Raw genomic sequence first — 22,670 nt, 5'->3', positions numbered from 1 at the left:
TGGACAGCATCTCATTTACAGCTCAGAGATTCAGGATAGAAGAGCTCACGGCATGACAGCTCAACACGTGACTCATAAACATGCGGCACTTGCCTGAATAGGCTCTGCCCTTGATTTACGTTCCTAGGGATTTGAAAACAGCAGGCATCTTTATTCTTCATGCTACAAAACACATGTGCTTCTTATAAATCTCTATGCAATATATGGAATCTATGTGTAACTGAAGGACTGAAGGAATATAATCCAGACAAAGTAACACAAAATCAGCAGCTCAGGCATCAAGAGAGAAGGCAAAGATGCTAAACATCACTCAAGCTGCCCTGTAAGTGTTCAGTACAGACGCGGAGGAGGTTTAAAAGCCTACACGTGCAGTATCATACACTGAGTACTGGCAATTACTCTAGGCTGCTTAGACAGAGCTTCCTATTAATATTCACACAGGATCAGACCGCAGCTACATGCCAGTGTGGGACTGATCATTACATTATATTTTCTACTCTTATCACGTGTCCAGTTTTAAATGTTTCAAGCAATACAGCTTCCACTACTTCCCATGGGAGGCTATTCCCCAGTTTAGGAAATCTCTCTGAGGAAGTCTGCCTGATTTCCTGCCTAAGCATCCCTCCCCCTCAGTTCCTTCTTCTTGTTTCCCTGTTCCAGTCTAAGCAATACCTTTTCCCCCAGGTGTTTACACTATTCAAATACTAATGCATACAATTACTAATGATCTGCACACCCAGAGACTTCCCCGTGCAGGCAGGCACTCAAAACACTTTACAAAGGTAAAACTCTAGCTGGGCCCAGTGTATTTCATACTTGTGGAATTTGCCACAGAATGCACCCCTTGCTTTTGAACTGCAACCTTGAGCCTAACCTTGATTCCTTCTAAACTATGTTTCTTGTCATCAGTGTGGGGGGAAGTCCCTTAAAATATAACTCTAGCGTAATCAAACAATGATGCCTTCCTGACTGTGCAAACTGTCTGAAACAACAGTGCCATGGGGTACGAACTATCTCTGTCCTCAGTGGAGTGTCAATTCTAAAAACTAAGGGAGAGAATTTACATGTCAACAGCTAGGTATTTCACCACCAATCATTTTAGCAGAAATAGCCCTGACATGCTTGTGCTCACTTGTCTCCCATGCTACGTCGGGGGGGTCAGCCTCCAGCTGCTCACCACCACCGTCTGCAATGTGCACAAAGGTTTTCTACATGCTGAAGACTGAAAATGTGGGAAGAGAGCATACAATAAATGGAATTTAGATACTATGGGACTGGGCTGCATTATTCATCACTGTATTTGATCCTATAATAACATCCACTTTCGAATTTAAATGAAGCTGCTGCAAGCTCTGCTCCAGAAACCCAGGGGCCTTGCTGCAGAATTTAGGTCCCTCTTGCAACATACCACATGGAGAATTGTATAGATGGGACCCTGAGGCACAGATAAGCTAAGTGACTTGCCCAAGTTCATCAAATAAAGTATAGCATGTCAGGGGACTGAACCACAAGACTATGCTGCCTAACCTCAGTTACTTCTCAGCCAGGTTGGAATTTTGCACATGGTACTCAAAGCAACTGTCAAAGATCTAACCTTTACCCAATGACCCCCCCAATGGGCAACTGTGGATTCTAATGACAACCTTAGTTCTTTCAAACTTTTGTTGCACTAGTAAGTCAATTATTTCACTCCTCCAATCATTGTTATTGTTCTCTCCAATTTGCTGTCAACTATCACTCCTAGGTCTATCTGGCTCACTACTACTGCATTGCAACTCCATTACTGCATTATTCCCTCTAACTGAGATCACATTCTTTCCCCCTAGTTTGCATTTTTTGTGACTTTCCTGAATGTGTTTGCAGACTTTCTAGGTCCCTTTGTAATTTGTCTGTTCAAACCAGCCAACGGAGTCACAGATAAGCAGTTCAAATAAAATAAACAAGACAGAATTCTATTGAACTTGACCACTTGAATGGCTAACCATTCTCTGCGATAACATATTATAAGTATTCTGCCCAAGACTTTTAGAAGTTAATGATGATTTTGGGTGTCCAACCTGAAAGACTTTAAAAGGAGCTTGATTTTCTGTAAGTGCTGAGCATCAGCCCTCTGAAAATTGTGCGCCTCTAAGGCATCTCAGCATGGACATCCGAAGTCCCAGCTTAAAAGTTGGTCCCACAACTTTACAAAGATGAGCTTTTGACATGCGGAATGCTTGGACCAGACACATTTATATACATTCCGTGCACCAAAGAAGAAACCCAGCTCTCTCACACTCTGGTGTCATTAGCCACACCTAAACCTCCCTACTAAATTCATCTAGCCTAACATATAAATGCTTATCTCCCTGCCTGCGGCTCGATCATAAAATTTCAATTTCTCCAGCAGCCACATTCAATCACAGATTAGGTTGGGGGGATGGGGAGAGATGACACAAACCAGCAAGTGTGTTTGTAATGAAAGTGCAGCCGCCAGTTTTCAGCAGCACCTTGGAGCTAATTTCTTCTGCAAGTTTATCTAACTTTTACAGCATTTCTGCTATCGGGAAGGCTAAATGATTTGGCAGATTACAAGAGCAGCAAATAGCAAAGATTATTTAAAAGACGACATTGTAAATCAGTCTATTTGACACCACAGTTATATATGCAATAAAGCGAACAAACTCTGCTAACGGAGCATTATCTGATAAAGAGAATGCTCCTTGCAGGTATTTAGTGTTTAATCCCATGAAAATAGTTTGCCCTGACTTGTCTAGGTGACATCAGACAGCAGCTAGTTGGAGGCAACGGAGTTGATCCAGCATGCCTTGAACCTCACAAAGGCAATTTTCTCAACATTTATTAGTATCCGAATATTTAAAGGGACACTGCCAACATGTTCAGACCCTAAAAATATACCTTCTTCTAAAGAAAGCATGTAGGTCCCTGGTATGCACTGATTAAAAAAATAAAAATAGGGTTCATTACTATTTATATGGCACTGCAGACTTGCATGACACTACTGTAACATGGGTGCACAGTTGTTGGAAATATGTACTTAGAGAGTAATTACCAATGGTTCACGATCAAGCTGGAGGGGCATATCAAGTGGGGTCCTGCACGGATCTGTCCTGGGTCTGATTCTATTCAATATCTTCATAAGTGATTTGGATAATGGCATAGAGAGTACACTTATGAAGTCTGTAAATGATACCAAGCTGGGAGGGGTTGCAAGTGCTTTGGAGGACAGGATTAGAATTCAAAATGATCTTGACACACTGGAGAAATGGTCTGAAATAAACAGAAGGAAATTCAATGAGGAAAAATGCAAAGTATGACACTTGGGAAGGAGAAATCAATTGTACACATACAAAATTGGAAATGGTTACCTAGGAAGGACTGCAGAAAAGGATCAGGGGTTATCAGTGGATCACAAACTAAAACCTCAACTGGAGTATTGTGTCCTGTTCTGGGCACCACACTTCAGGAAAGATTTGGAGAAATTGGAGAAAGTCCAGAGGAGAGCAACAAAAATGATTAAAGGTCTAGAAAACATAAGCTAGGAGGAAAGATTGAAAAAAGCTGGGCTTGGTTAGTCTGGAGAAGAGAAGACTGATGGGGGATATGATAATAGTCTTCAAGTACATAAAAGTTTGCCATAAAGAAGAGGGAGATAAATTCTTCTCCTTAACCACTGAGGATAGGACAAGAAGTAATGGGCTTAAATTGCAGGAAGAAAGATTTAAATTAGACATTAGGAAAAACTTTGTAACTGTAAAGGTAATTAAGCTCTGGAACAAAATGCCTAGAGAGGTTGTGGAATTTCCATCATTGGAGGTTTTTAAGGGCAGGTTGGACAAACACCTGTCAGGGATGGTCTAGATAATACTTAGTCCTGGATCAGATGACCTGTTGAGGTCCCTTCCAGTCCTACAATTCTATGATTCCATGATGTCAACAGCTGCAAGATCGAGTGCTCAAAACTCAGGAAACTTCAGTCTTTAGTTGCTGAAGCTGCACATCCTTATGGAGCAAATTAACAGAAAAGAGTAGCTTTACAGTTTCCATTTAACAAGGGAAAAAAGTCACACTTGCAACATGAAAAGTGCCTTAGTAGCCTTAACCTGGAATTTCCTGACTTCTAGGTGTTTGACTGTGCAACCAAAGTGCTGCATCAGTGTTAGTTTTGTGCACAGAATTTTCTATGGGGTACCCCCCCACACACAGAAAGAAAGAAAATTCTGGGGGTGGAGCGCAGGAGTCAGACTTGCAAGGCTTTTCATTGCCCTTTTAAAGTTAGCATGAACTCAGGCTACTTATTTGCCACCATCACCTTCTTTTGGAAGCCCTGACTGACTGTGTGTTATGGAGTCATGCTGTAGAACAGTCACTTTTCTCAGCCTGATTTTGACACTTCCCCATGGACATTTTTTCACCCCTAACCTCTGTCAGCCTAAAAATGTGCATATTTCATCATGCTAGAGGAGAATTTGCGGAGAAAGTGTTAGACTGATCAGACCAGCAGCCTAAGGATCATGGATCTTGGGAAAAATAGTGTTTTTCACTTTTGGAAAGTTATTCTGGTGTTTACCTTGTCTGTTCATAACTAGCTGCTCAGTATAAAAACTTTTAACATTGTTTATTCTCACTGATAACTACTGCACAGCCCTAGTTTTATTTTTGTTGTCCTAAATTGTAAGTTATTTGGGGCCTGGTTTTCAGGGAATTGGAAGTCAGTGGGAGTTGCAAGTCCTCAACACATCTGAAAACCGGGCCATAATTTCTTCTCAACAAATCTCTTAACCATTGGAAGCCTGAGATTATTATAAGCTCCACGAACTCTATGCAGGAGAGAGAGCACACAGGACTGGCGTGCAGGGCTTTAAGCAGCGGGAGAAAAAGAGAGGATGTGACCTAGGAAAGAGTCCAGCTGTAGGTGAACTCTGACGTAGAGTTATAGAGTTTATAATGGGCACTCCAGCTCCTGCACAGTTCATCAGCTCTGCACATTAAAGACAAAGGGTAAAACTTCAAAAGCACCTGAACAACTAAGGCGCCTGAGTCGTGTAGACACTTTTGAAAATTTTACCCAATACTTTTTTCTTAAGTTTTACGTTTTAATTAAATATTAAGAGTCTGAGGGAGTTTAAAACCAGCAAAGGTGGAGGAGTTTCTTCGCCGATCACTGAGGTGACAAGAAACAACAATAAATTAATATGATTCTTAACATTGTAAATTAAATGTTCATATTTTAAATGAAAGAAGAAGAAAATACTCCAGAAATAAAATAGTTTGACTGAGTGTCAAAAGGGAAGTACAACCGCCCCATCACCTCCACTCCCTTCAGCTTACTAGTCAGCTGGATTTTCATACCCAGAACAATGAGAAAGTGTTTTATTTTACTTCGTGCTTCAAAAGCGAATCAGCAGGAACAATCTGGGATTCGCACAGCTGAAATGCACTCAGATGTGATTGCTGGTCTGGGAACAATAGGTTTGTACATTTACAGTACAGAGTCTGAGAAATCACTACGCAGTGATTGTACAAACCTTTGTATTCTCGCTAATAAAAGCTGCTGTCCAATCAGAGTACAGGGAATTACACACTATGCAGTTACTGAGAAATGCCATGGTTATGCAAAATTGAGACCCAGAACCAATATGAATGCAGGAAATTGTGTATTGGAGGAGGGGAAAAAACCCAGTAGTTATGGAGCTGTAACTGTACTGCATCATTCCACGCTGTTTGGCTGAAATATTAAATATATTTAGATTATGAAATAGGACATTGCATTCTGAAATATGTAACATTTCATGCACACAGTACAATACATAAAGTACACATTTAGCTGTATTATGTTTTTGTATTGCACTGTACAGTTTAACTAATAAAATCATTTGCTCCTGTCTGCAGAAAACAGCACAATCCCAAACAAATTTGATATTTGCCGGAGTCAGTAAAAATTTCCCTACTCGGCAAAATAACTAGATTTATTAGAGTCATAAACACTCTGGCAGTGAGATATATGTATATTTCCTTAAACAAGCAGTGTCACGTATTATTTGATCATCATGTTCAGAGATCTCTTTTCATTTACAGTCCCTGAAAAATTATTCTTTGACCATAAATGTCTAGAAAACACACAGCGCCTTTTCTACAAGGTGATGACATTTCAACAAAGCACACCAGCAATATGGCATCAGAGATTAGTAGCTGTACAGGTTTACTTTTATTTATCTGCACGTATCCAATGATATAAAAAGTTTATTTCCATATTTCTGCTTGAATTCTCAACATAAACCTCCAAGTGATTTACTAATGTTACATGAATTGCCTTTGGATTAGAGCAGGTTTTGAAGCTTGGAGGCACAATATTACACTACTACTTTGTACTTCTAAGCACTAGCCATCTCCAAGCACTTTACAAACATCAACTACAGCTACTAATACTATGGGAAGGTGAGGGGCCCATTTCACAGAAAGGGAAACTAAAGTTTAAATAGGTTAACTGCAAATGCCTATGGTTATACAGCAAATATCAGTTCTCGAAGCCTTACAGAAATAATTTAACATAGGAGAGCAAACAAAAGCCACCTCTCCTTGGTGGGAAAAAGAATAGATACAGATGTTCAGCAGTCCAAGCAATCAACTCGCCAACCCTACTGTCAGAGGTGATGGCAGCTAAAGGCGTGTATCTTCACTGCAGAGTCAGCCCAGATGATTGGCACCCTGATCTGATCACCAAGTTAGCTGAGCTGGGGTGCAAGCCACTAACTGCAAAGCCTTACCTGAGTTACTGGTGCTGCACGCCCTCAAGGGTGTCACTAGTCTTTTGGAGGCCTATCTGATGGTTCTTTGGGCTGCTGTCAGCTGAGTCACTCTGATTTTTTCCCAGTGGATTGTGGGAGAGCTTCTGTCTTTCTGGGCACATGGGGGAATTGTGGAAGGCATTGGAGGACTATCAGAGTGCGTTAGCCCATGTCCTCACTGCAAAAAGTGCAGGTTACCAGTCTGAGTGAAAGCAGAACTCAGGCTTAAACTGTCTCCCCATTCCAAAGCCAAGCCAGCTAACCTGGTATTAAGCGCCTCACTGACTTGCTGAGAGATCTGTGTGCACATGGATGGAAAAGTCAGGGACACTATGTAAGTAAGAGCCCAGAAAACTCAGCAGTGAAGACATAACGAAAGAGGACAGGAGCAGGTTCACAGGAGCTTGCCATTTTGGTTTGACTCAATGGCTGAAGAACCACACAAACAACAATGGGAAAAATAAATGTGAAAGTAGGATATTAAAACTCCAGGGATTTAAACAAATTAGAAACAAGGCAGGCTCTGAGATCCCCAGGCATCCCTGTCTGCTGACTCCCAGGATTCTGAAATAGAAGATAAGCACATGGACTGAAAGGCCAAGACGGTGAAAAAAGGATTGTAGGCAAAGGGAAAGTGCTGGTTTCTATGGAACTGCTTGAGTGACTGACTATCCAGAAGTAAAAGATATGCAGAGACACTCCCCAGACTCTCCATTCATTGCAGGAGTCGGGAAGATGAGACACCTGGCAATGCAATTTTTATTTAACCTGACATCATCTTTGGTAGTGTAGGGTGCTGGTACCTACTGTATATTTTCTGAAAACAATGTCAGTGTATCTAACTCTCGAGCTAAATGATCAGGCTGCAGAATATTTTCTGTGTAATTAAAAAAAGATCTGAGCCTTTTATTTAAAATACATCACACAACTGATTTGCATAGTGTCCTTAGCAAGAGCATCCCAGAGTGCTGTTAAACCAACACCTCCATAATAGAAAGCTCACAATATCAGATATGTTTCATGATACTCTCTAAGGCAGTATTCATACAATCACAAGCTCAAGAAGGAAAAGACCTGATAGATCATCCAGACATCTCACTGCCCATGGAGAACTGTTCCCTACAGCATGCTTCCTGGAACTTGCCCCAAGCAGTGGGGCTCTCGCTGTTTTGCTTAGGAGGCCATTCCCGAGCCAAATACATCTCCGCCTCTCATGACTGTTACTGTTTATGTAGATGTTAGCAGAGCACCTAGAGGCCCTGATCAGGATTGGGGACTCACTGTACAAACGTTTCTAAGAGTTTACACTCTAATTAGACAAGTCAGACAAAGGGGGAGGAGGGAATGGATGCAACACAGAAGCAGAGTTGTGCAGGGTAAACACCACGTTAGTGCCATGAGTTTTTCCTTTTCAATTTGCGAGAGGGGAAAGGTGTTTTTCTGTGTACACACACATTGCATGCACACACTCTGTCGGAGTTTTTCCTTAGAGGCAGCCTAAGTCAAAGCAAAAGTTTTCTTAACTTCACCCCATTACTCATAGTTACAGATCCTTGTGCAATACTTAGAAATTCATCTCCTTCTCTAGTGTTACACCCTTCAAATACTTGAATATTATGTTCCCCCCACGAACCTAAGTCATCACTTATCAAAGCTAGACATATTTTAATCTTTTCTCATAAATCAATCCCTCAAACCTAGTGATAATTTTTTATTGCTCTTCTCTGAGCTTCCTCTAATTTGTCAATATCTTTCTGGTAACATGGCACCCAGAACTGAACACAATGTTCCCCGAGTATGGTCACACCAGAGCTGTTAGGACAATCTGCTCTGTGCTATATGATGAAATGTCTTTGCAGCCCAAAATTGCATTGGCCTTTTTTATAGCCATCACCTTACTCTGCAAAACCCTAATTTTTATCTATTAATACATCTGAGCATAATACATCATTGTACGCCACAAAACCTGATACGCAACTCCAACAGACACACTAGCTCACATTCAGTGAGGTCACAGGCAATAATGATCCCATCAGAGACAACAGTTCTTTGCAGGATCGGGCATGCAGTAGGGAGGGAAGAAATAGACTTTTATAATAGTGTCATACCCTTGGCTAACCGAAGCGGCCATGCTTGGCACATTTATCATGCTGAAGGGTTTGCCCCCATCAATAGGAGTGTTAAAAAGACCTTGATCTGAAACTGGCTGAGTGGTGTTGGTACGTTCCTGGCCCACGGCAGACAGAACAGTATCAGTGCAAAAAAGGACAAAGAGCTCAACATAGTGTCCCAGAGACCTCTGCCCTGGAGCCGGGCTGATTCGTGAGTCTCATTTTTCTTGGTGCTCATTGGTGCTTCATTACTGAAAGTGTTTGCTACCACTTCCCCTTGTGTAACAACAGCCCATTATTTCCACTTAACCGCGAAAGACCACTGCCTCTCCTCCCTATCGCCCGCCATGTCCTCGCTCCCCTTTCTCTGCTTTTCTACTTCCTTGCTCCTATGACTCAACTCCTGCCATCTCCTGGTCACCTAGGGTGACCAGATGTCCCGATTTTATAGGGATAATCCTTATTTTGGGTTTTTGTTTTTTTTATATATAGGCTCCTATTACTCTCCACCTCCCGTCCAATTTTTCACATTTGCTGTCTGGACACCCTATGCTCACCCCAGCCCTCATTCTAAAACATAAAAAACAGACAAAAAATGGTGGGACTTATATGGAATTTACATGGGACTTACATGGTGTGATAGACCCAGGCCAGTTGGGAACAGCAGAGTAGTAGAAGGGAGATATACTGGCCACTGGATAAGCAGTTTTCTGTTCCCTGAGTGATCAGAGCAGGGGCTGCTCCAGGCTAATGAGAACCCCTGACTCCAATTAACCTGCTAAGAGTCAGGTGAGGTTGTTAAGCACCTGACTCTAATTAGAGCCCCTCTGATGCTATAAAAGGGCTCACTCCAGTAAGGCCAAAGGGAGTCAGGGGAGAGGAAATGCATGTGAGGAACTGGGAGCAAGAGGCGTGCAAGAAGCTGAGAGTGAGTCGGCATACTGCTGGAGGACTGAGAAGTATAAGCATTATCAGACATCAAGAGGAAGGTCTGGTGGTGAGGAAAAAGAAGGTGTTGGGCAGAGGCCATGGGGAAGTAGCCCAGGGAGTTGTAGCTGTCATGCAGCTGTTACAGGAGGTACTATAGACAGCTGCAATCCACAGGGCCCTGGGCTGGAACCCGGCATAAAGGGTAGACCCAGGTTCCCCCCAAACCTCCCAACTCCTGATCAAACACAGGAGGAATTGACCTGGACTGTGACTTCTACCAGAGGGGAAGGTCTCTGGGCTGTTTCCCAACCCACAGAGTGAATCTGTGAGGTGAGCAAATCCGCCAATAAGCACAGGACCCACCAAGGTAGAGGAGGAACTTTGTCACAATGGATACTCTGTTTTCATACTGAGCTTCACCATTCACGGTTCCAAATGAGACTAAGCCAATATTGTCTTTTCTACATCTCATCTAATCCCTCTTTATTTCTCTCATTTTCCATTCCCGTCCACCCTTACAGACTCATTCTCACCAACCTTTTGCTTTTACAACCTTACCCCAACCAGTCATTCCCACCTAACAATCTCTATCTCACTATGCCATTAAGAAATATATTTTTAAGAGAAGAAAGAAACGTTTAGAAAAAATAAGAACTGAGCAGACAGATCAGGTGCAGAAGCACCAATGTTCACTCTTGATTTTACACGTGTAACCCTTCTCCATTCCCCTGTCCTGTCTTTGTTTCTGGCTTCTCTTTTCATAGTCCCTCTCTCTCTTTTCAGTACCAATCTTTTTGGGGGCAGGGGCAGTCTTTTATTTGTCGAACAGTGCCTACAACTTTATGGATGTTAAATCAAAACAACCTCAGCATCACATTTTAAAAGATGTCACGCAGGTTACAAAGCAGTAGCTAACATGTTCCAAATGTGCATGCTTAATGGGCACTTAAATAAGAACAGCCTGATTTTCAGAGGTGCTGGGCACATGCAGTACCCATTGACTTCATTCATCATTTCCATGGATTAACACGCTGCCTTTCTTCACAAGTTCAGTCCAAATTCTTAGCCAGCCATAGAAATAATAAATCAGCATTTTGCTTCAACAGGTACAGTAATCGGAAGATCTGTGCAGTCTTAGGTCAAGCACTAATAATGGTTTTATGATTCCAAAGTTTCCTACCTTGTCATTTAGTCACTGAACTGTAAGCCTTCACTGAATTTCTAAACATTGTGGGCAAGAAATGCTATTAGCTGGGCAAGGTTTAAGACCTCATTATATAGAGATGCAAGATCTGGATGCAGATTTTAAATAGAACAGGGTGACATCCTGCCACACTGAAGTCAATGGGAGCTTTGACATTGACTTCAATGGAGCCAGGATTCCCCCTATTATGTATTAATTTTCTGCATTAGGGTGAAAACGTATTGCAGTCTTTCTACCTTTTTACAGCAGCACAATTGAAAATGAAGCTTCATCTCAATGTTTCCTCCCCCCACTCCCCTTCAATGAAATATTTTATATATAGTCTAATGGAACACCTAAACTACCACCAACTCCTACCGGTGCTTTACACTATTCTTCCTCTTGCTGAATAGTTTAATTTCTTCTGCTGTGACTTGGGAGTGTTTTATAGTGGAATCAGGCAGCCAAATTCTTCTGTTCCCTTAATTGTATCTGCCCTGGCAGCTACATCAGTGAAAAACAAGTTACGATTAAACAATTCAGATACCCATAAACACTAGGCTGCTATAATATAATGTCCTGTGTTCCTTGCTTTATGGGAAGAGCGGTTTCAGGGAGGTTTAAAAAAAATTAAGTAAGCCCAGCACTTTTAAATGTCTGAAAATCTGAAGATACCTTAACTATTCTTCAATACCTTAATCATTCTGTGGAATCATGATCTGGTATAATGGCCATTTTAAGTGAAAGGTTTGCTGCTCTGCAGTTGCTACTTCCTATTAATTGTGAATTAAAACATAATTTAGCATGGCTGTATGCCAGCATGACAAGTAAAATTTGCAGACACCAACTCCAGTTGAACAGGGGAAAAAGCACTTAAAGATACCTTCAAGTGATAGCAAGTCCCTTTCCAAGCTGTACTTTAAAAAATAGCAGAGCTTCAAGTTGACAAACTGACATGGATTAAGAACAGAACTGTTGAAACTAAAAGAAAAGTGCTTGCCTTCTAAATCTTACAGGGCAAAAGTGATGCTTGGTTATCATTCTGTTTATTAGCATGCACTTTGGAGAGTTTGGGGCAGGTCTGGATACACATTCATTCCATTTTATGCTGCACATTACTGAAAACACATTTGGCATAAATAATTCATAAATGCTTTGTCTGAAACTTAAGATTCCAAAATGACACATGGTTTTCAACTTTATGGCTGCTTGGTCTTTAGAACAGAAACAGACAACAGATGGATGAATTTGGCGATGCTGGTAAGAACCCATCACTTAGAATTACACACGGGAGGTAAGAGTGAACATCTTCTAGCTTCAGAGCCACGGAACCGCGTAGCCATGGAGATAGCCACACACAGTCATGCTGGCTGGAAACCCCATGCTTATGTTAGCAGTCAGCTGTCATGGAATGGGGCCAAAAAGGCCAGAGTAGTGGGAAGGGTGCTCACTTGGATGCTGGAAAGACCTTGATATAAAATAAACGTATGTACCCTAAAACGAATGCTCTGGTATTTTCAGTTAATGGGCTGAGTATCCCTCAGATGGAATCTGGGGCATGAGAGGAGACTCACAAACAGAAGACATGGTGAGGAACCAACAAGATTGAAACAATGTGTTAGAAGTTTTGAGGAATGGAGTTTAGTAGTAAGCAAAGAGTACTAAGAATGTTCCTATACTGCCTTTTGATAAACCCATTTTCTGATCACACAGTACATCACGTCATTCACCCAGCATTTCTCCCTATTTTTCACTAGTGTCACTTTATCGTTGTTACTGGAGTTATACTAGTATGAAACTGGAGCAATGCAGTGAAGAATAAGGCCTCGTGTGTCTATATTGTATTGTCTGGGCTAGATGGCCCCATCCTGCATGGAGCAGAGTGCCTTGAACTTCCACAGCAGTGACAGTGCTCTGCACTTTCCTGGATAGGGCCCTTAGATTGTATGTTCCTTGTGATGCTACATCTCACTGATGATGGATCTGATATATGCTTCAGGCTCAATCACACTGTTTAAAAATGGTTAATTTACCCAGGAAAGCTCAGCTCAGACAGCACCTGCTTTTCAGTGAGATCCCATACCCCACTCTTCTACTCCCCTTCCAGTGGGCTGAGAGGGGCACAAGGACTTCCATGTGACTTACCAAAAGAAACCATATTTGTTTAATTAGCTGGATTGGAACAGAGAATTTTCCTACTTGCCAGCTCCTTACTTGATCTTAGTGCCTCCAGCAGTTTTCCTTTAGAGCAAGTGTCTGAACTAAGCTAATGCCCACTGGAGACCACGGGGCCTGGAGCTGTGGCAGTGAACACAAACCCCCTAGGGGAACAGCATTGTCTTATATAAGTTCTGACAAACTCCCAGATGTGTACTCTATTATACAGGACTATGGACTAAAGGCAGTTCCATTCTTCTCCATTTGGCGGCAGCTGTCTGGGGTAACGTTTAAATTAACTGCGATTTCATACATCAAAGAGAAGGATATATATGATTCAGCAGAAGCTACTGAGGTATGACAATAGCCATAGAAATAAACCAGGTACCACCACCACAGTGTAAGTCAGTGTGTTAGAAAGGAATCAAAGGGGGGACACAACAGGCTAGCGAGGAGTCACATTGTGAGCATGAGAACCCACGATAGGGCAAAACAGGTCAGCAGACTTGACATGGCATTAGAAGGCACCCTTAGAATAAGCCAGCTGTAAAGCCTGGAGTGTAAGGTTCTTGGGCCAGGCTCCCCTGGGCACTAGGCATTGCATTTTAACAACCTATTTCAAAAACTGTACACAGGTGGTAGGTGGCACACTGAGATAAATTACCTGCTTTTTGCAGCTGAACAGATGGGTATGGAAGAGAAGTTTTAGTCTGTTAATTCCCAGCAATAACTAGTAAAGGCATTCTTGGGCTCCTCGTGATTACTTTTCGAAAACCATACACCTGTCGACACCCGCGCTTCTGTCATAAACTACTTGGTATCACGGATATGCTACAAAAAAATGAAGTAAGGGTCTGAATGGCTCAGGAGACTGGTATTAAGCCGCTCACTTCCAGGTTCTTTATCTGAACCCAGCCCAGGCTGGAAGTGACCAAAGGTTGCTCCCAGCTACTGTCTGATGGGTTATTAAAATGAAATGGCAAGACTCAGTAGATGTGCTCTCACCATAAAAACCACCACAGTTGACAACCTTATTGGTAGCAACAGCAGAGGCCAAAGACTGAAAGTTCCCACTTAATTTTATACAGAAAACTCAAAGGAAACAGATCTTTTAACTTACAAAAAACCCTCCAAAAACCAATACAAAATGAATGCAACCCAGGGACTTATCCTTCTATGCAGCAACATGAAAAGAGTGCACACAAGACAGTGAAGTCTGCAGGGCGTGAAATTAAAAATTTCACACAGATACAATGAAGTAATGATACAATGTTACAACCTTGGCACAAAAATCTTCTGGTTTGAGTAAAGTCAGTGTCATGTGATGTTACGGTTTGTGCCCCAGTAGAAATGGCTTGCTGCTGAAAAGTCTGTAGAACAAAACAAAGATATGAAGCAAGGGAATGTTTGGACAGTTAAAAGGGGGAGGGGGGCTATATGTTCTACCCATTTAGGCATTGCTTAGGTACCTATCACTGTCATTTCTAATTGCCATGTTATACTGAAGAAAAGGCACATGTGCTCTCTCACATCTGGAAATCTAGGAGGTAAGATATGACTGGGGAACAAGTAAAAGGAGATTTGGTCCTACGGATCTTGAGGTCTGGGGTCTCTCTCATCAGACCAGCCTGCTATTTTGACTCTGAATCCTTCAAGTCTACCAAAAATGGCGCGGGAGTGTAGTCTTCAAGTTCCAAGGGTATGCATGAGACAAAGGATACACCCAACAATTATAAAGCATCAAGGAAGAGTTGGGATACAAGGCACTTGGGGTGATGCTTAGCAATCCTTGCAGGAATTGCTTCACCAGCCACAGGTCAGAAAGGAAATGAATGCTGGAACACTGAGGATACCTTAGTTTCCTTAACTGACACAGTGCCCCCCGTTGGAACAAACCGCTCAGTACCTTGAGCTCCCAGGGAGTTCTCAACAGATCCATGTGCAGGCACGTGGGTTCAAGAGTGGTTCTGGTGCAACACTGAATTATCAGTCAAACTGCACAGGGTAGAAAGGATTTTATTTCCAAGAGTGAGAAAAATGCTTCCAAAGTCACAAATTGTAAAGCTGTTCATAAGTTATGTTTCAGAGATATCTGATAGATTGACAGAAACACAAACCCCCTACAAAATACATTCATGGCTCTGAATTGTAAGGAATAAAATTGGAATTCAGCACTACCGCTCAGCTGAAAGCAGTATCTCTTGATCACAGGCACAGGAAGTTACACACACAAGTACTATTGGCAATGTGAGTTGTGTCCAGAACTCACTCTTCTGGAAATTTACCTGAAAAAGTCAGTCCAACAGTGCAAAGGTCATTTCTGATATGGCATGTTTCACCCTACTGATCTGTGACGGAACACATGGGGAAACGTACAGAAGAATGTGACTTTCTTTTGCCTTTTACACACTTAATAAAATCATCAAGTCTTCAGCTTATTACATTTTTTAAAATTTTACTCATTTCATTCCAGTAATTTCATTAGGTTATAGTTCTACATCTTTATTAAAAATAATCAAAATTTAAATGTTTCAATAAACCCAATTTTGGTTTTAAGTAGTAAAAGATGATTCAATGCAGACTAAGCAAAAATGAAAATTAAAAGTATAATAGTATTAGAGTCTTTGAGAACCTTTTCTGAAAGATTCTCCAAACACACAGGAACTATTATAAGTGACTTTGGAATTCTGCTTTTTAATTTATTGATTTTACAAAAACAAATTTAAACTATTCAAAACATACATTTTAGGAGGCTGCTCTCACTAACCATTTTAGACATGTTTACATTAATATAAAGTCCTTTAAAATTTATGAATAGTAAGAGTCACCGGAGCAAGAAAAACTAAGATAAGACACTAGTTAAAAAACACAAAGGTACTCCGTGTCAGGCAGAACCTAAACAATCACAGACAGAAGCCATTTTTAGTAAATTGCTTTCTTTTCCTTTATATTTGTGCTTCCAAGTCATCATATTGTTTCCAGAACAAAGTAAAAACAGTAGTTTTACTTTTTCTTTGTGACCTTCAGTAAAAAATGTACCAACTGATCAGAATCATAAAATACATCTGAATTATTATTACATAAACCTTAGAACTGACAAGGATGGAGAAGCTTGTATGTTATACTGAGTAATCTAAGTTCCAGAAATAATGAGATAAACCAGTGTCTGCGATTAAACGTGGAATGGGTGATATCAGGGGGAGGAGGGGATATTTTGTTTTGCTTAAGAAGCTCAACTGAATACTGATGAGATAACTTGAGAACCCCAGTCACAGTGTGTGACAAAAAGAAATCTACCCAAGAGTGTATGTTTTTGAACAGGACCATCTGATTTAGGAAGAGAAACAGAATCAGTCACATCCTGTGGTGGAAATTAATGGATTCAGCTTAAACAAAGAATAACCACAAGTTGACATAACAAATCTCCTTGCCACAGCTGGAGGTGGGGTTAAAGGAGACTATGCTCTCATCTATTCCTAAAATTCCCTTCAAATTTGTGCTAAGCATTGGAAGACATGTTGTATGATTCAATCCTCAAGAAACACTGGAAGCATCTGATATAAAGATTTAACTACCTTAAACAGTTCTCCAGATTTTCAGAATGCTATGCAATGCAACGTTGTCCTGAATAATAGCAGATGTTTGAGTGTGCAAAGATGTATGCTTAATATTTATTTTCCTATCTTTTTCTTGGAGCCTGATTCTCTTCTCATTTAGCCCTAGTGTAACTTCATTTTCTTCAGTGACATTATTCCCAATACACACTATTGTCAGCATATGGAGCTTTAGATTTTGATTTTTTCACATCAGAGACTTTTGTCACAAGAACATTGAGATGAATGCATATTTCCCCAAATATTCTCCGTTCCATTAAGAACCATACACAAAGACTGAGGATACACTAACTAAAAGGAAGTACAATCAGACAAATTTTAAAGGAGAAAAAAAAAAAAAAGACACTCCCCCTCCCCCCCAAAAAACCTTTGTTTTAAAGTTAGGAGGATGGACAATTTCTCCTGATTTAGACACTATCATATTTCCTACAATCTCTATTACCCTCTGGAAATTCTTCCGTAGGGGAGGATTTTGTCATAAGGACAAAAGGATTATGTCCTTTGTCCTTCAACACCTGGCCTGGATTATTCAAGTAACTAAAACCACCCACTTTTATTCATTCATTGCTTCAAGGCATCTGTAGTTGCCCAGCCAAGTATCAGAGAAAAAGACCTAATATAATACATGACAACCTATGAAAAAGGAAAAGTTAATGCTCTCTTACTTGCTAAGGAAACAGGAATATCTCCCTCATAACAGCAATCAAATGACAAGCGGCTAATGTGGCCAAATAAAAGCACATGCAAAACTCATCCTTACAAAAACAAAACAAATGCCTATCCCAGAAAAATCTCCACTGCAGTAGAACCTCAGAGTTACGAACACCAGAGTTACGAACTGACCAGTCAATCACACACCTCATTTGGAACCTGAAGTGTGCAATCAGGCAGCAGCAGAGACAAAAATAAATAAGTAAGAAGTGAGTACAGTACAGTACTGTGTTAACACATACTGCTAAAAAATTTAAGGGAAAGCAGCATTTTTCTTCTGTATAGTAAAAGTTTCAAAGCTGTATTTAAAACCAATGTTCAGTTGTAAACTTTTGAAAGAACAATCAAAGTTTTGTTCAGAGTTACGAACAAGCTCCATTCCCAAGGGGTTCGTAACTCTGAGGTTCTCCTGTACATAACTCCACCCCTTCTTAAAGCATAGTTTTGCCCCAGTCTTGATGTCACAACTAGGTGGAGTGGGATAGAGGGAACCACAACAGGCAACACCTCTGGGTGCTCCCTGCATCATAAGCAGCAACCATCGGCCATCAGCATATTTCTATAATCAGACCTCAAATTTCCTCTGCAGCTTTGTGAGTCCCAGCTAATAAGAATACCTGGGGGTAGAGAAAGGACCAGTGGACATCTCAAAGAGCAGTGGAAACATCGACTTCAAACTCTGTTGTTCCCACCCACCAAAGGTGTCACTCTTGGGAGGGGTTTGCCACAACAGGGGCAACTCTCGCCTCTCTCATTCCTCCTTTATTAACATCAAGTACGTTCCAGTAGCCCTGGACATAGTCAGGATCAGGCCCTTTTGTCATAGGTGCTGCACACATGCACCTCTCTCTTCACCAAAGAGTTCACTATCTAAGAATCCATGAGAACCCAATGATTGGTAACAGGAACAATTATTTGTGTATCTTTTACTTCAGTCCTGTGGTCATGCTACATTTAGACTAGCCCTGCCTTCATACTGACCAATTCGTAATTAAAATATCATAAAGGGAGTCAAAATACAAACAGATGAGCTTAGTTGTGGTGCGTCTATTCAAAAGAGAGAGACACTAAGTATGGGAATGTGTAATTTACTGTCTGGCTAATGTGGGGTTTGAGGATTTCAAGAGATAAGAACAGAGCAAAATGGTTCATCACCAGGTCAGCAATCTCCCCTCCCCCCAAATTCCCTTGTAAAAGACATTGCTATCCATGGCAAATTATTTTAATATAAAGTTAGAGCACTTCACCTGTAAGGATGGCAGGAGCAGTGAGTCCAGACCGAAATAGGCAGGGGACACACTATCTTTTGGGCATCACCTAACAGCTGCAGGTCCCAAGGGCCCTTGCTACCCAGCTAAATGCGGGAGGAAGAGTAGGATATCTCAGGAGCACAGCCAAACCGTAGGGGCAAAATCTCCTCCCCCTGACAGGAGCATCTTTCACAGACCTTTGAACACGAGTCATATTTAGCTTGAGCTCCTCCTGCACAATCTTTCACTGCTGGCCCTCTAAATGCAGGATGACAGAATGCATTTGAAAAAAGCATGGAGGATCCACCAAGCAGTAACGAAGGAGTGGCCACTGTGCTAGGAGGAGAACCGGCAGAGGACATTGTCACAGCAGCCAAAGAAGGATGAGGTGTAGTGAAAGAGGGTATGATTGACAATGCCAGAGCAGCAGAGAGGTCAAGGATGAGGCGGATGGAGTAGCGGCCTTAAGATTTGTCCAAGAAGGGACTGCGAGAAACCTAGATGAGAGCAGTTTCAGTGGAGTGAAGTGGGTGAGGATCCAGAATGCCATCGTAGGAGAGGAACTTGAGCCAGAAAAAGCAGTGAAGGAAAGAAGAAAGATGGTTGCTTAGGAATGGGGCTTTTTGATGATGGGGGAGAGCAGAGCATGAGGAGGAGCCAGAGGACAGGGAGCACTTCTCTTTGTTTCATTGATCTAAGTCTCTAGTGGTTTGGTTACACACACAAATGGGAACTAGACTGAAACCACTTTCACCTTTGACCTAACATGGGATTTGGAGTAGGAAAGGCCAGTGCAAGAAACATACAGTGCATAAGAATGGTGTCATCTCAAGAGGAAGACCTAAAGGGTTAAGCCAGCTTTGTAATATTATTTGTACTCTACTTTCCTTTGCTTATTATTACTTTCAAACCATAATCAACTTATTGTCACACCACTGAGCGATGGAAACCTTGCCAGCTACTTCAAAAATTGACAAGGTTTCTGTTGCATGGAACAATCCCAAAAGACATTTCCCCTCATTCTAATATAAAATCCTGTCAGATCCACACAGCTGAATAGGTGGAAAACGTTTAAGGAATATGCAGCTATAATAGTCCTCCCCCAACTAGTCAAGTTTGGAATAAAGGACTATCAAAAAAACGTGAAGATCCAGAGCTAGATTAATGCAAATATCTGCCTGTTTCCCAGTGTACTTTTTGATTAAACTGGCATACATCAAGTACAATTAGAAAGGTTATTTATAACTAAGAAATACATAATTCTGCATTTTGATTAGGGTGACAATTACAGCCGACAGTTACTAATTAACGTTAATCCTTTTGCGCTAGGAGTCAGAATTTCCTGGTGTGATTTTCGTTGTCTGCAATGGACACAAGAAAACTGCCATCACCAAGCAGCTGCCAGAACCCTTTGGTGCAAACAAGTGTTCTCTGTACTCATAACAAAAATAATAAAAAGTCTCTGTTCATGTTTGAGATCAGATAACCTCAGGTATATGTACCTAATACCGTTTCACAATTAGGCTGGTGACTACAGCGTTACACATAATTAAGCATGGCATTCTCATGGTTAAACCCAATTCCAGGGTCTCCCAAGAGTATGTTTCCTAGGATGAAGGCTGTTTTCAGCCCCAGGTCACAAATTTCCCAGTGTTTAACTTGTTTTCTTATTCCAATTTTACGTTCTCATCTACGTTTATCTGGCCTGGGGATTTTAGCCACACTAATAAACACTGCAGATGTAGAGTGGTCCTTCCCCTGTCTCCATCATTTTCAGAAGCAGCTTGGTGGTGCAAATACTGAAGATGCAACTGATGATGCATATCAGTTTGCTACAGCAGCATATCTAAGATGTGGCAAAAATCAGTTCATTTTTTCCCTTTACCTATCAAACCAGGAACATTTTGGTTTTGAAAACAGATCTGACTTTCCAATGCCAACCTTCCAAAAGCGCTTGGTTCCTTTGTCTGATTTTTTAAAATTAACACTCCCCTAGTGCCCCCAAACATAATTTTACATCATACAAATTGTTGACCTAATCAGATTTTTCCATCTCTATGATTTGATAAAAGACAAAAACCGATTTTGTATGCATGCATTATCAAGAGGCAGTTTATCGGCATTACAATCTCAGCCATTGCCTTTTCAGGCAAATGCAACAGAAAATTCACTTATGGCTTCCTTTCCAACTGCTTTGAAACAGAAGTAGAGACATGGTCCAAATCTAGTCCAGGTCAGAATTTGTGTTTCAACATAGTTCATCCATTCCATAAGGCCCCTGAATAAAGAGTGTCAAGGTGCTTACCATATGGGTCGACTGATTGGGTTAGGATTGGTGTGGATACAAATAAATGAGATGGCAGAAAAGGAGCACTGCAAGCTCTAAGTAAAGTAAACCAAAGTGTTGTAATTTTCACATTTATTTTGTAAGCATGAAATAGATGGGTTATTTCTACATACAGAGGTGCCCAACTAAAATCAAGATAAGTGATATTAATGTCCTATGGCCAGTATTATTGAACCTCGAAAGCAATAAACTATGAGTCGATAAATATTACATTTGCAACATAGTTAACATTCTTCTACTGTCTCTGGCACTTATTACACATTGTAACCGCAAGTCTACAATACATTATTCATATTTGGGGTGTCACTGAGTGATGGATTGCTGTAAGAGAGGCTGTCCTTTAAATAAATCAACAAATAAAAATGCAAATGTTAACATTTTCAGCCACAACTTTTTCCATCTTGAATGGGGAATGAAAATTTCACATTATATCGACAGCCAGCAGAGAGAACAATTAACAGCCTACACTGTGAATAAGAGAGATTAATTTGCCAACGTCTGGTTTTATCACTCGCACATGCAACTATATTGGACTTTTTGTGCTGTTAGCTCTCCTTGGGGAACAGAGAAAACTTGTCTCCTATCATGTTCGCCACCTCATTCACTGCCCCTCTCCACACCCCCTCTTAATTCCTTAAAATGTTTATAAGTTGGGCATGGAGTGGAAGACTCTTTTTCTCCTTTTCAATCTTAAATTGTGTCTGATACCAGGAAAAAACATTTCCTTTCCTTCAGAAGTTTTTGCTTCTACAAGATCTCTATAGAAGGAAGAACTTGGTATAGTATAACATTTTAAGAGCAGAAACACATTTAGGCATCCGTAGCACTTGCATCTCAAAAGCAGCTACTGTATATGCAAAGTTAATGCTTTCTCACATCCGTGTTTTATTTATAAGTATTCAGTATAATGGATAGACTGTAGAGCATGCCAATGTGCGCTGTTAAAAATACTCTGTGCATTACATTTGACATCAAATATTAATTTGCTGCAATGTCCCTGAATACTCATCTTCCTCATGTGAGATGTGTTGGGCAATTGGGTAAGTAATTCTGTTTTTAAAATCCCCCCAAACACAAATTAACACAATGTAATCTGTTGGTAAAAGACCACAAAGGCCTTTTTGAATAACTGATAATAGTACAGATGGGTTGTTATTTAATACACATGTTGCAGGAACTTTTAGACATTTAAATAAAAGTGATTTAAAAGGAACTCAACTCCAAAAATATATATTCAGTTCGCATTAATGGCCTGATTTAAAGCTGCAGCTAGAAAATTCAGGATTAATATTAAAACTCCAGGTTATCATCCAATCTCTTAAATTCATCTGACTGTACCTAAACTCAGCAGAAATAATTTTACTTAGTTGCCGTGAGAGAGAGAGAGACTGCATTTCAGCAAAGTTCTCCGATTCTGTTCAAAACCTTCTAGCTTCTTTTTGGGTTTGACTGGTCAGCACAGTCTGAGGACTCACCAAGTCAGGCCCCGACACTGCATCTGCATGGGGAGACACCCCTGAGTCTTCACGATGCCCCAAAGGCTTCAGTGAGGATCAGCGCAGATGAAGTAGTTTTCTGC

The 22,670-nt window shown here is 40.9% G+C and overlaps 1 protein-coding gene across 1 annotated transcript in view; it reads right to left on the bottom strand.

Annotated features, from left to right (window-relative positions):
* The window catches only part of KIAA1328 (KIAA1328 ortholog), a 256,258-nt gene that overhangs the window by 3,910 nt on the left and 229,678 nt on the right, over positions 1-22,670 (bottom strand). The window lies entirely within an intron of this gene.

This window comes from Chelonoidis abingdonii, chromosome 6, assembly GCF_003597395.2.
Source record: "Chelonoidis abingdonii isolate Lonesome George chromosome 6, CheloAbing_2.0, whole genome shotgun sequence".
Lineage (NCBI taxonomy): Eukaryota > Metazoa > Chordata > Testudines > Testudinidae > Chelonoidis > Chelonoidis abingdonii.
This window is presented reverse-complemented; position numbering and strand designations above follow the sequence as displayed.